Here is a 14,976-nt window from a genome sequence, read left to right as displayed (position 1 = left end):
GCGCTGTCCTGGTGTCCCCGGGGCCCCCTTCCGTGGCCAAACTGAGGCTGTAAGAACTCTGTGTGTCAGGGACCCCGTCCCCACCGTGGGCACCGGAGTGAGGGAGCCAAACCCGACCCAACATTTTAACAGTTTTAACCACGACGGTGAGCAGATATCTCGTGCCTTCTGCCTCCCTGCCCTGCAGAGCGCCACTTACTTCTCCTGCACCTGTGTCCCCGTGTCCCCATTTCACAGTAGAGAAAACTGAGGCTCAGAGACCGCCCACCCAGGCAATGCAGGGAGGAAGTCCTAGACTGACTCTTGGAGGAATCCCTGCCTGAAGCCACGCCCATTTGGATTTTTTAAAAAAATATTTTTTATTGATTTTTTACAGAGAGGAAGGGAGAGGGATAGAGTTAGAAACATCGATCAGCTGCTTCCTGCACACCCACTACTGGGGATGTGCCTGCAACCAAGGTACATGCCCTTGACCGGAATTGAACCTGGGACCCTCCAGTCCACAGGCCAACGCTCTATCCACTGAGCCAAACGGTCAGGGCCCATTTGGATTTTGCCCCCTCCAAAAAAACTATCCTCTTGGTCTATAAACCAAGTTCTCGACTCAGATGTCCCCAGGGGCGGCGGAAGGTAAATGGGGTGGCAGCATGGCCTGCTAGACAGGGCAGAGCATTGTCCTGCGGAGAACCACCTAGGGACTGTAGATCCACGGGAATTCCAGACGGTACAAGCACTGCCCTGCCTTTTAGAAAACTATTGGACCAAGTAAAACCCAGTCAGGGGCCACCAGTTTGCCACCTCTGCTAAATTATGTGGGTGACTTCTGGAACTTCCAGAAAGAATATGGAACCCTAGCCGGTTTAGCTCAGTGGATAGAGCATCAGCCTGCAGACTGAAGGGTCCCAGGTTCAATTCTGGTCATGGCACATGCCTGGGTTGTGGATGAGATCCCATGTGGGGTCTGCAGGAAGCAGCCAATCAATGATTCTCTCTCATCATTGATGTTTTTATCTCTCTCTCTCTCCCTTCCTCTCTGAAATCAATAAAAATATATTTTAAAAAACAAACAAAAAACACAAGGTCACACAGTTCTAAAGTCATATAACTCTAAAGTCACTGATAGCCTTGACAATGTGGTGCAGTGGTTGAGCGTCGACCCATGAACCAAGAGGTCAAATGTTTGATTTCTAGTCGGGCCACATGCCTGGGTTTCAGGCTCGATCCCCAGTAGGGGGCATGCAAGAGGCAGCCGATCAATGTTTCTTTTTCATTGGTGTTTCTATCTCTCTCTTCCATTCTCTCTTCCTTTCTAAAAACAACAAAATAGCCGAAACCGGTTTGGCTCAGTGGATAGAGCGCCGGCCTGCGGACTGAAAGGTCCCAGGTTCGATTCCGGTCAAGGGCATGTACCTGGGTTGCGGGCACATCCCCAGTAGGAGATGTGCAGGAGGCAGCTGGTCGATGTTTCTCTCTCATCGATGTTTCTAACTCTCTCTCTCCCTTCCTCTCTGTATAAAATCAATAAAATATATTTTAAAAAATAAAAACAACAAAACATATTTTAAAAATTAAAAAAATAAAGTAAAATTGTGTTTCTCAATAAATAAATAAGTAATTGGTAGTCTTCAGCTTCTGAGTGGCCTTCAGTGGTGGGACGTGGCCAAAACGTTCCTGGTCAAGGGCTTGTAACCCGATTCTGATTTGGAAAATAATGTCCTAGTGATTTTGCCCCACCTCCTTCTGAACAAAAAGAGGAGTCTTGCTCCTCTCCTTCCTTAGTGTGGGGCTCAACCCCCACCCTCCATTCCCCAGCGAGCGAAGTCAAGGACATTTGCCATTGAGCATGTGCACCTGTGGTGGAGGAGGGGCAGGAAAAGGCAGCTGCACCACTGCTTTCACCACCACTGCCCCGTCCTCCTGTCCTCCTGCCAGCCTTCCTGCCTGCCTCCCCCGTCTCCCCCACGCTAGGCTTGCCAGGTAAGATACAGGACGCCCAGTTCACTTCACAGTCAGAATGAATATCTTTTGGGGCTATAAGTATATCACATGTGATATCTGGGATATACGTACATTAAACATCTATTCATTGTTGATCTGAAATTCAAATGGAGCTAGGCATCCTTTTTATTTTGTTGGTTTCGAGAAATCTGACAGCTCTCGTCCTAAACCCATTTCCCTTTCTCTGCCCCAGCCATGTCTTCATGGAAAATCTGTCATCTCCCAGCCTTGGGGGCTCCTGGACAGGTATTGCCCTCAAGGAAAGGTGATGTCATACCTCCACTGGCACCCAGAGTTGTCTGTCTTCCAAGTCTTTGTTTCTGAGATTTTTGCCTGCTGCCCCTTTGCCTCCTCTCCCCTCCCCGCCTCCTCCTCATACCCCCTTCTCTTGTTCCCCCCCCTCCTCCGATTCCTCCTCCTCTTTTTCCCTCTCCCCCGGCTCTTCCCTCTCTTTTTCCTCTTCCTCCTCCCTCCTTTTCCTTCTTCCTCCACTCCACCCATTGCAGTGGGAGGACTCTGAAAACTCTTCAGTTCTTTTCAACTGAGTGTAGTGGAGGGAGAAGCAGGCCAGCAATGTGCCACAAGGTGGCGCTGCTGGCCCCAGATTGGTCTCTGCCTGGTCCAGGTGTCCTTTGCCCTCCGACCCTTGCCTCGTCCATTCATCCGTTTATCAAGCATCTCCTATTATGTGTACGCCATGCCAAGCCTGGCCTTGAGGACCCAGTAATCATTGGCTTTTCACCCATTCAACAAACAATTATTAAGCACCTGCTGTGTGCCAGGCTCTTGCTAGGCAGCCCTGGGGACCTGGTGTCCACCTCAGCCTTCCCGGCACTCCTAGTCCAGTGGGGAGACGCACATGGGACCAGCAGGACCACACTAAGACCTTAATGGGCCCAGGGCCAACGCCGGTCCCTCCCTCCATGAAAAAAAAAATGCTACAAATTACCTTTTACAGCTGCCTTGGTATCATTTTATTAATTTTTCCTCCTGATTTTCAGAGAAATTAAAATAAAACCATTTTGTTCATCCCCAAAAGTGTTGCGGAACCTGAGTCTCCTGTGTCTGGTGGTGAGTTGGCTCTGGTGACCTGGTGGATGAAATAGAGAGTGATCAGGGCTGTGAAGGGGGTACACAGGCATGGTGGAGCCCAAAGGAGGGGCTGGACCCAGTTGGGCAGGGGATGGGAAGTCCTGGAAGGCTTCCAGGAGGAGGTGATGTCTAAGCTGAGGCCCAAGACATGAATAGGGGTCAGGCAGGTGAAGGGATTGGAGAACTGTTTCAGGCAGAGGGATCAGAGAGTGTGAAGGTACAGATGAGGCTGGAGGGTAGAATGCTGTGGGGGCCAGGGTGTCAAGGAGGAGAGATGGAGTTAGAGTTAGGCTGGCAAGGGCCAGACTGACACAGTCCTGAGGGCACTGGGGAGCCACAGAGACTCTAGAGCAGAGTCAGGAAGACAGGTTGGAACATTCGAAAGATCTCTTGGGCCTCCCTGTGGAGGCCCTGCGAAAGGAAAGACCAGGAAAAGGAGAACAAGCCCACCTTTCTTAGGTGAGGCTTGAAGAAAGGGTAGCACTTAGTAAGGTGGAAGGGGTGCGTAGGAGGACATTGCAACACCGTGATGTTGATTCTTTGAGGAAGTGTTTATTAAGTGCCTCCTGTGTGCCCTTCTGGGGATATGGCAGTGAACCAGGAAGAGAACATCCCCTGCCCTCTTGGAGGGAGATGGACCAGATACAAAACTACAAAGTACACATTGTAGAGTCTGTGGAAGGTGGTGTGAGCTGTGGAGAAAACTAGAGCAGAAAGGAGGATGGAGAGTCGGGGCAGTTTGTGATTTTCAAATAAGGCGGACAAGGGAGTCCTCACTGAGGTGGTGGCATCTGAGCTGAGACCTACAGGAGGGAGGTGGTTGAACTACCTAAGTGGCTCTCTGGATGAGGTGTGCATTACGCAGCAGCAACAGCTGGTGCAAAGGTCCTGGGGTAGGACTCTGCCCTGTTGCAGGGACAGGGAGGAGGCCCTGTGGATGGAGCAGAGTGAGTGGGGGCGGGGGAAAGGGGAGGGCAGGGAGGAGTTGGGTAGGTCCTACAGGGCCTTGGGAGAGCAGGGAGGACGTGGGCTTCTACCAGGAGGAAGATGGGGGTGCTGGACGTCTGAGGATGGAGGGACAGGACCTGACTCAGGTTGGGGCCATGGCTATGCCTGGGGTCCTGAGAGAACAGAAAGCTTTTGGGACAGCAGAGCTAAGCAAGGAAGAGCAGTAGAGTGGGGGCCAGGTGGGAGCTCAGGTCCCATAGCAGGGTGTGCAGGGAGAGGGGCAGATGGGAGAGAGACTGCAGACAGAAAGAGTGGACAGGCCATGGTTCAGAAGGTGAGGTTGACATGGGCCTCTGGCTGGGGGCCCTTGGGTATGGGAGAGGGGGACAGCAGGGCCATCTCTGAGGCTGGGACCAGCTGAAGGGCAAGTTTGGGGGGATGTTGGTGAGCCCAGTTTTGCCTCTCCCAGAGCCCCTGCCGAGGACGGCAGGCTTATCGAATAAAAATATGCTGCGACACACAGTTACACGCGAATTCCAGATAGACAAAAAATGCTGGTAAGCAGAAGTTTGTCCTAAATATTGCAAAGGACACACGTATGCTAAGAAACCACTTGTTTACCTATGTGTCCTGTACTTTTTTCTGGTGGCCCAAACCCAGCTATGACAGGCCTGCCCATGTCTTCCCCTGCACCACAGACCCAGCCGGTGGGGGACGGCCTGGCCGGCTGCGGCTGCCCCATGGCCAGGAGGCAAGGTTTTGTCTCCTCGGGCCTGCTAGCCAAGGAAGCTGGGTCTTTTAACAGGCAGGCCCTGGCCTGGCCTGTGTCCTGCACCACTCTGAGCCCCTCCCCCACCCTGCCCCTCCCTCGTGGCGCCAGCTGTCCAATGCTTCCTGCGCGGTCACCTGGGTTGGAGGAGGGGGAGGGGACATGTGCTAAGACACACTGTCCCTGGGCCAGCCCTTTCAGGCGAGGCGGGTCCCACTGGGCACCCTCAGCCCCAGATGCCAGGCCAGGGGTCTGGCCGCGGGAAGGTCTCCATGGGGCTTTTGTTCCCTCTCCCCACACCCACCCTCCTCTCCTGGCCTGGGTGGCCCATCCAGCTCCCGGCATCTGAGGCCCCCTGGCCTTAACTCGAAGTTCGGGGAGGCAGAGCGGGCGGACTTCCTCGTCAGAAGGCACCGGAAGGACAGAGGCCGAGGGGCAGCTTACCAGGAACTAGGTCCCTCCAGGCCACAGCCACCACCCCCCACACTGAAGGCCTTGTCTAGGGTGGCCAGGCCCGGAGACTCAGGACACGGCCCTCCGAGTGCCAGCTGCCGGGACGTGCCAGTCACGTTGGCAGGGGAAGAACACGCAGTTCTTGGCTCTCCTGGCTGCCCCTTTGTTCCCAGGCAGAGATGGGGGGCTGTTGTCCTGGCAACCAGCCCTCCCCCCACACCAAAGAGTGTCTTGAGGTGAAGACGGGAGGCACCTGGGATCTAGGAGTTCTGGCCAGAGAGGGTCCCCTGTCCCCCAGGGTGGCAAAGGAGGCCCCTCCTCCAGCCAGCCCTGCCTGCTCAGAGCTCATGAGTCTCAGACCAGGGGGGGCGGGGGGAGGCCAGGTCACCCCCTGGAGATGGGCGAAGGGGAGGACATTCCCAGCGGGGCAGGCTTTGTGGTGGCAGTTGCGGGCCCTGCCGGTTCTGTGTGCCTGCTGCAGCTGGTGCTGGTCGCTTTGGTTGGAGAGTGGGGGGGGGGGGGGTTGGGGGGCCATGGGTGGGATATGTTATTTTGGGGGTGGAGGCAAGGGAGCGTGAGAGGCACCCCCGGGGCAGGAAGTAGGACGGCCCCAGCTGTGTTCTCTGGTTGGCCCACCTGGTCCTGTGGGCACCACGGGCCGCCGCACAGGAAGTGTTCCCAACGCCCGCCTGAGTGGTGCCCTGAACCTGGGGCCTGGAGAGGAGGCAGCCAGCGGGGAGGGTGCAGGGGCTGAGACTGTGGGTCCAAATCTTCCAGAAGACCCCAGCTGCGGTGAGTGCCATGACCGCTTACTTTGGCTGATAAGGTTTATGGACTTTGGCTCATTTAATCCCAGGTTCTTCAGGAGGGACCGGCTATTGCTGAAGCTCAGAAACAAGGGTCACGCCCAAGGTCACACAGCGACTGAACAGAGCTGGGATTCTCACTCGCATTTGCTCTCAGATAGACTGACTCACCACGGGCTCCCAACCCTGTGGCGTGAACAGGAGTCCCAGCCAAGGCGGCCCTTGGCGTCCTTGGGGCGTCCGGAGACATTTTTGGTTGTCCTGACTAGGGGGTGCTCCTGTCATCAAGTGCATGGGGGCCAGGGATGCTGTTCAACACCCCACAGTGCCCAGGATGGTCCCACTCAGGAAATAATCCAGCCCCCAATGTAGTGTCTTGCAGAGGTGAAAAAGTAATAACATTAATAGTAATAGTTATGTTTATCAAATATTATCTCCATGCTGCAGATGAGGAAACTGAGGTTCAAAAAGCCTTTATTTGGACTTCTGGGTCTCCCAGGTACCCATTATCCTTAGCTGCTTTTTTCAGCTTTGCAGTAAGGGAAACTGAGGCCCAGAGCGAAGCTGTAAATGAAGGCTCGAACCTACAACATCAGCACAAGCTCCTCTGCTCTCGTGGTGTAGAAGTCCCTTTTCACACATCAAGCCTGCAGTGGCTGCGCTGGCTCGGACACTCTTGGGTCCCCATCCCAGCTCGGAACTGATGTCCAGGGACGCGGGCCAGCGATGTCACCTGTCTCAGCATTGCATCTCTGTGGCCGGTCCCTTCCTTTTTAGCTGAAGCAGTAACAACGAGAGGCTCTGTGGTTCACAAGTGGTATGTACCGTGGCTAGGGGCTCTAATTCTGGCTGTGAGAACCTGGGCAAATCACTGCATGTCTCTGAGCCTCAGTTGCCCCATCTGTAAAATGGGAGTGATGATTGTTGTCCTGAACTCAAAGACAATGGAGAGAATTAAATGAGGCAATATATCACAGCACAGTGCCTGGGACACAGTAAGTACTATATAACGGTTGGATGCTATTGTTATTTAAATTTTTAAAAATTGTTAAATACACACAGCATAAAATGGAACGTAACCATTTTTAAGTGTACCGTTCATATTGTTATGCAACCATCTCCATCACCCATTCCCAGGACTTTTCTATATTCCCAAATTAAAACTCTGTCCCCATTAAACACTAACTCCCCATTCCCCTCCCCAGTCCCTGGCTCCCACCATCTACTTTCTGTCTAAATTTGACTTCTCCTAGGACCTCCAGTGAGTGGAATCATGCAGTATTTGTCCTTTTGTGTCTGAGTTGTTTCACTGAGCATAATGGCCTCAAGGTTCATTCATGGTGTAGCAGATGTCAGAACTTCCTTCCATTTTAAGGCTGAGTAACATTCCAGTGCCTGGATGGACCACATTGTGTGTGTCTTTTCATCCAGCAGTGGACACTCAGGTTGCCGGACCAGGATAGTAACAATGTAAAGGTTGAGAATCTGGAAGGATTTTGAAGGTGGATCCAATGGGTTATGCCGAGAAATTGGTTGAGAAATGTGTTTTTAAAAAGTGGATCCACAGCCCTGGCCAGTTTCTCAGTGATTGGAGCATCGGCCCACAGACTGAAGGGTCGTGGGTTCGATTCCCCGTCAAGGCCTCCTACTTTGGTTGCAGGTTCAATCCCTGGCCCCAGTCAGGACACGTGCTGGAGTCAACCAGTCGATGTAGCTCTTTCACATCAATGTTTCTCTCTCTCTTCCCCCCTCCCTCCCTTCCACTCTCTCTCTAAAGATCAATGGAAATAATATCCTTAGGTAAAGATGAAAAATAATAATAATAAGAAAAAAATAGATCCACAAATTTTTACTATTTTATTTTTTATTTTTGATCCACCATTTTTTTTTAAAGGTGGAGGTTAATTCTCCTCCTCAGGCATGTGGGCTGAACTTGGTGAATTGTGTCCCACAAACAAAATATGGTAGAAGGGATTGAGTTTGTCACGTCCGAGATCAGGGCATAAAAGGCATTCAGTGCCCGGCCTCCTTTCTCTCTGTCTTGGACCACTTCCTCCAGAGGAAGCCAGCCACCATGTGGTGAGGACGCCCAAGAAGCCCCCATGGCAAGAAACTGAGGCCTCCCACCAACAGCCATGTGAGGAGCTATCTTGGGAGCGGCTCCTGCAGCCCCAGTCAAGCCTGTAAATGCATTTTGGAACGCTCTCTCTTTGTCTGCTGTGTTGAGACTGGACTGTGGAGGGAAGGAGTGAAAGCAGGGTCACCTGGGAGAGGCTACCTGAAAGGTCCAGGCATGCATTGAGGGTAGCCTGCATTCAGGTAGTGGCAGGGGAGGTGGAGAGAAATAGGTTTAATAATTACTTAGTCCCTGGTCAGTGTGGCTCAGTTGGTTGTTGTCCCATGTACCAAAAGGTTGCTGGTTCGATTCCTGATCAGGGCACATACCCAGGTTGCGGGTTCCATCCCCGGTTGTGGTGAGTGTATGAAGCAACCAATCGATGTTTCTCTCTCCCTTCCTCTCTCTCCAATAATAATAATAATAATAATAATCACAATAATAATAATAATAGCTGGGCTAGCATGACTCAGTGGTTGAGCATTAACCTATGAACCAGGAGGTCATGGTTCGATTCCCAGTCAGGGCACATGCCCTGGTTGCGGGCTCGATCCCCAGTGTGGGGCGTGCAGGAGGCAGCTGATCAATGATTCTCTCTCATCATTGATGTTTCTATTTCTCTCTCGCTCTCCCTTCCTCTCTGAAATCAATAAAAAATATTTTTAAAAAAGTATTATTATTATTTAGGAAGTAACACAAACAGAACTAAGGAGAATAAAAGGTCAGTAATAACCCTTAGGTGGGGCCTTCAGTGCAATGGAGAGCTGAGGGCGGAGGGTGAAGCAGGTACAAGTAGGGATGGGAGAAGATGGGGTGACAGGCTGAGCTGTGGCCACATTGAGCCCATGTCCAAGGGCTTCCATAAATGTAGCTATAAGAATAGATTAGAGGCTCTCAACTGGGGGTGATTCTGCCCACCCAGGGGACCCTTGGCAATGTATGGAGACATATTTGGTTGTCACAACTGGGATGGGGCGGGGGTGGGGAATTGCTGTTGGCATCTTGTGGGTAAAAGCGAGAGATAGTGGTCAATATCCTACAATGCACAGGGCTTTCCCCTATAAAAATAATCATCTGACCCCAAATGTCATGTGTGGAGAAATCCTAGGGTAGACCAATGGCTGGAATAAGCAACTCTCAGTTTCAGTGGAGTTTGTTTACTCAATGAAGTTTTATTTCTTGTTGTATGTGACAATCAAGTGCAGATCAAGTTTCCTGGGCAGCTCTCTTCTGGTCCTCTCCAAGCAGCTGGCAAAAGCGGAGAGAAAGAACAAGACACCTCTGGAAAGTTTTTAATGGATCTGACTGGGAGTTATACCACTTCCTCTTGCATTCCAAGTCAGAGGCCAAGTCAGTCACGTGGCCTCGCCTCGCTGCAAGGGATGCTGGGAAATGTAGTCTAGCCCTGTGCCCAGAAGGAAATATTTTGACATTGAACCTGTTGGTGCCACAGTATTATTATTGTCCTCGTTATTTCTGTTATTATTCAGACCTAGCAGCTTCCTGAACATATTTCTTTTTTTTTTTAAAGAACTTTATGTGTATTGGTTTATTTCTCTTTATAACTAGTCTTTTTTTAAAAAATATATTTTATTGATTTTTTACAGAGAGGAAGGGAGAGGGATAGAGAGTTAGAAACACCGATGAGAGAGAAACATCGATCAGCTGCCTCCTGCACACCCCCCACTGGGGATGTGCCCACAACCAAGGTACATGTCCTTGACCGGAATCGAACCTGGGACCCTTGAGTCCGCAGGCTGATGCTCTATCCACTGAGCCAAACCGGTCAGGGCTCCTGAACATATTTCTACTCCCATGTTTTTTCTCAACTCTATTCCATCCACAGGGTTAGTGGAATGATTTTCAAACCTATTCTATCAAATCCTCACTCTCTATCCCATCAACAAAGAAAAACACTCCAAATATTTCAAGCCAAGTTCAGTGCCCTTGGCCTAGCATTTCCAGAATTCAAAATGTTGATCAAACAGTGGAATATGGGTGTCTGTGGAAATAAACCTTGAAGGTCACGTGTATTTCAGGTCCTAGAGGAGGAAGGGGCGTAGCTCTGCCAATCATGGCTGGAAGGCTTCCTGAAAGAGGAGTTTGATGCTGTGTCTTTGAAGGAAGCGGAAGCCCCAAATCCAAAACTGCGATGTGGGAGGATGAGAAGGGTGTGGCATCAGGGAAGTCAAGGGAAGAGGATGTTTGAGGGAAAAGGATGCGATCAGCTCTAAGGAATGCTGGACAGAGATTAGAAAGATGATGGGGGTGGGGAGGTAGTGGGGTGGGAGTGGTATAGGGGAAGCTCCTCTTTGCAGAGCAATTCAGGTAGCAGATGTAGAAGGAATCTATAGGTTTAGAAAAATCATTGTTTTGCAACCACCAGTGAAATAACCGATTCAAGCAAGGGGCACCCATGGAGGCAAAACCCACCTGGTGAAAGGTTGTAAGAGACAAGGTGGTCACAGATTGCTTATTAATCTATAATAATAAAACATAATAAGCTAATTAGACCGGATGACCTTCGGGACGAAGTCGGGGCTGTGACGGAAGCCTGGTCCGGGTGCCAGAGGGAAGCCAGTGCCAGCAGCTGGGGAAGGAAGGCCAACTCTTGCACGAATTTCGTGCATTGGGCCTCTAGTTATAAAGGCAAAAGGAACCTACAATGGGGAGATCTGGTTGACACCACTGCAACCAAGTGGTCAAGGATCACATCACTAGTCACGTGACAAAGCAGCATCATGTGCCTCCTGATACCATGCACTGAGGAGAACACAGTATCACTTCTGAAATCTCAGCCTGAAACTAATCAGGAGGAAACACCAGATTGTGGGTGACTCTATAAGACAACTGGCCCAGACCCCTGAACGCACACAACAAGGCAAGGGGAATGTTCTAGATGAAAAAAGAGCCGAAGAGTGTGACCAAAAAAAAAAAAAAAAGCAATGTGTGATCCCTATTGGAGCCTGGATTTGTCTCCACCTCCTTGCCACTCCTCCCCCCAAAAGTCCCAACTATAAAAGATATATTCAGTGAGAATGTAAAATAATGTAGCTGCTGTAGCAAATGGTAAAGCAACTCCTCCAACAATTAAACATAGAATTAGCACATGGTCCAGCATTTCACTCTGGGTACACACACAAAAGAATTGAAAGTGGGGTCCCCAAAATACTTATTTGTGCACCCATGTTCATAGCAGCATTATTCACCAGAATAATAATTCCAGAAGACGGAACAACTTAAATGTCTATGGATGGATGAATGGCTAAACACAATGTGGTCCCCATCACACACTGGAATGTTATTCAGCCTTAAAGGGAAAGAGATTCTGCAACATGGATGAACCTTGAGGACTTTATGCTCAGTGAAGTACAAATACTGTGTGATTCCTCTCACATGAGGTCCCTAGAGGAGTCAGATCCATAGAGACAGGAAGTAGATGGTGGGAGTCAGAGGCTGGAGGGGGGGCGGGGCGCGCGGGGAAGGAGAATGAAGAGTTAGTGTTTAATGGGGACAGAGTTTCAGTTTGGGAAGATGAGAAAGTTCTGGGGATGGATGGTGGTGCTGGTAAAAGAACAATGTGGTCCTAGCCGGGTTGCTCAGTGGATAGAGCATCGGCCTGTGGACTGAAGGGCCCCGGGTTCGATTCCGGTCAAGGCAACCAATCGATGTGTCTCTCTCACATCGATGTTTTTCTCTCTCTCTGTCTCTCCCACTCTCTCTAAAAAACAATGGGAAAAATGTCCTCGGGTGAGGACTAACAAGAAAAAGGACAAAAAAGAACAATGTGAATGTGCTCACTGCCTCTGAACGGTGCACTTAAAATGGGTAAGGGTAAATTTTATGTACTGAATATTTTACTAAAACGATACAGATATATGGGACAGTGGGGAATGGGAATGTGGAGCACAGACCTGAGATGGCTGTGCTGCCCCTGTGAAAGCCCAGAGAGCGAGAATGGTCCTGTCGTTTCCTCGGAGAAACTTCTGATTCTTAGCATGTGGGGTGGAGCGCAGAGCATCGCAGTGAACTGCTATGATGCTGCAACTTACTTCAGAGCGGTTAGGCCGTGGTCGGCAAACTGCGGCTCGCGAGCCACATGCGGCTCTTTGGCCCCTTGAGTGTGGCTCTTCCACAAAATACCACGTGCGGGCGCATGTACAGTGCGATTGAAACTTCGTGGCCCATGCGCAGAAGTTGGTTTTTGGCCTGGGCGAGTCTATTTTAAAGAAGTACTGTTGATATTTGGCTCTGTTGACTAATGAGTTTGCCGACCACTGGGTTAGGGGGACAGAGGAAGAGAAAAAGGGGAAAATGGTCAATACCAACCATGGAGAACAGAGTGGGGAGATCACGTGTCTATTGTATCGGTCTTTCAGCTCTTTTCCATAGGATTGGGATTTTTCCAAATAAAAAGCCTATGATAATAAGACAAGGACAGTGAGGTGACAAGGTCCTCCAAACCCTAGAGATGGCTATTACTGTCCTCTCCATTTTACAGATTGGGAAACTGAGGCTCAGAGAGGAGAAATCACTTGCTCTAAAGCAGAAGTAGGGATAGTATAGTGAGGTGGAACAACCCAGCACGAAATCTGAGGCCTGCTCCTGGTTCAACGGTGCCCCCATCCTGACGGATGCCGCGCCCCTTGAGGGGCATTCACCCGCTGACTTATGACTGACCATGGTGCCTGAAATGCTGCCTGTCCTGAACGCCGTTGTTGTGTACTTGACCCCTGAACAATGTGGTCTGAACTTCAAGGGTCCCCTTATACGCAGGTTGTTTCAATTGACCCACAGAGTCCAAACCTGTGTTGTTCAAGGGGCAACTGTACTCCCCGCACCTGGGGCTGGGTGGTGCGGGGCCTGAGGAGGACTCTGCCATGGCTCCCCCAGCTCAGCTCCCCCAGGCACAGAGCAGAGCAAGACACAGGCCTTCGCAGTGCAGGTGGTCGGGATGAGATGCAGGAAGGGGACTGGGCCTTGGCTCTGCAGCGGTGAAGAACACAGCCCTTCTGGACATGGTTCGAGGACATGGGAATGGCCCAGACTTGGCCTCAGAGCCTCAAGGATCTCAGGCTGGGGCTCAGGACATTAGGGCAAGCAAGGCCATCCCCATCTCCCCTTCCTCCCCCAAAAAGCTTTTTTGTGAGTTTCTGGGAAGCGGAACAGACAGATGAGGACACCCTAGGGAAGATCACATACCCAAGCCGGCAGGGGCACATCCCACCCCAGCCCAGCAGCACCAGGGAGCCAGCCCCTGCCCCACCTTTCGCCCCCTCCCCGCCCCCCACAACTAGCTTTTGCAGATATCTTAAGAATGTGTTTGTAAGTGAGGGGCCTCTCCCTCGATCTCCCCAAAAGATAAAAAAATAATTAAATCTGTGCATCCTATTCACTCTGTCTCCCCCCCCCCCCCCACACACACACAAAGTTTTATTTAAAACAGTGACTCAGTTGGAGCTACCCACTTTCTCTTCTGGAATCTCCCAAGGGCTGGGGAGGGCTGCTATTCAAGTGTATATGCCTCCTGCCTGAATCATGGGTGAGGCGAGTGTGGGTATTTTGCAGCCTGTGGTTGCCTGGAGAAATATTTTAGTCATTAGCCAAAGGGAACACACTCTGGTCCATTCCTCTATTCCTGACTATGCAGGGCCTTGTTGGCCAAGGCGACTGCTGTGAGGACCTGATGGAGGTTTTAAGTCAAAAGGTGAGGTGGCCTGATTTGTGTAGGGAATCCTTGGGTCGCTTGGGGAATAGGATTGTCAGATAAAATCCAGGCTGCCCACTTAAATTGGAATATCAGACAAACAATGAAGTTTTTTTTTTTTTTCTGTTAATCCTCACCCAAGGATAATTTTCCCATTGATTTTTAGAGAGTGGAAGGGAGGGGGGGGGGAGAGAGAGAGAAGCGTCTATGTGAGAGAAACACATTGATTGGTTGCTTCCCACACACACCCCAACCTCCTAACCGCACCCCAAACCCCCAGCCAGGGAGAGGATCTAACCTGCAACCCAGGTATATGCCCTTGACTGGGAATTGAACTCAAGACCCTTCAGTATGTGGCCGATGTTCTAACCACTGAGAAACACCTGAGAAACACGGGCCAGGGATGAATGAAGTTTTAAAAAATATTTTTACTGATTTCAGAGAGGAAGGGAGAGGGAGAGAGAGAGAGAGAAACATGAATGATGAGAGAGAATCACTGATTGGCTGCCTCCTGGACTCCGCCTACCGGGATTGAGCCTGCAACCCAGGCATGTGCCCTTGACTGGAATTGAACCTGGGACCCTTCAGTCCTCGGGCCATAGCTCTATCCACTGAGCCAAACCAGCCAGGGCCTGAATGAGGCTTTTAAAACAAAGGCATATCCCAGGAATGGTGTGGGATGTACTTATGCTAAAAATTTTTTTTTTTTGTCCCTTTGAAATTCAAATTGAAGTGGGCATCCTGGGAGGGAGACATGGTCAGGAGCCAGGAGATCCAGGTGCAGGTGACTGCACTGGTCCAAGTAAGCGATGATGATGGATGGATGGAAGCAAAGTGGAGAGAAATGGGAGGATTCTGGGTAGACGTAGGAGAAGGAGCCCCTATGTCTTGCTGATGGATTGGACATGCGGATATGCATGCCCTTGGCTGGGAGGACTTCGGTTGAGGGGAGCCCTGGAGCCCAGGTGGGCTGAGTGGAGGAGGGGCAGGAGCTGATGTGGGTAAGAGGCCTGCAGATGCCGTCCTGGGACTCAACAACCACCTTCCCCTCTGAATTGCTCCAGCCCAGGGTCTCCCCCTCCACACT

The sequence above is a fragment of the Myotis daubentonii genome, chromosome 5, assembly GCF_963259705.1.
Source record: "Myotis daubentonii chromosome 5, mMyoDau2.1, whole genome shotgun sequence".
Taxonomy (NCBI): Eukaryota; Metazoa; Chordata; class Mammalia; order Chiroptera; family Vespertilionidae; genus Myotis; species Myotis daubentonii.
This window is presented reverse-complemented; position numbering follows the sequence as displayed.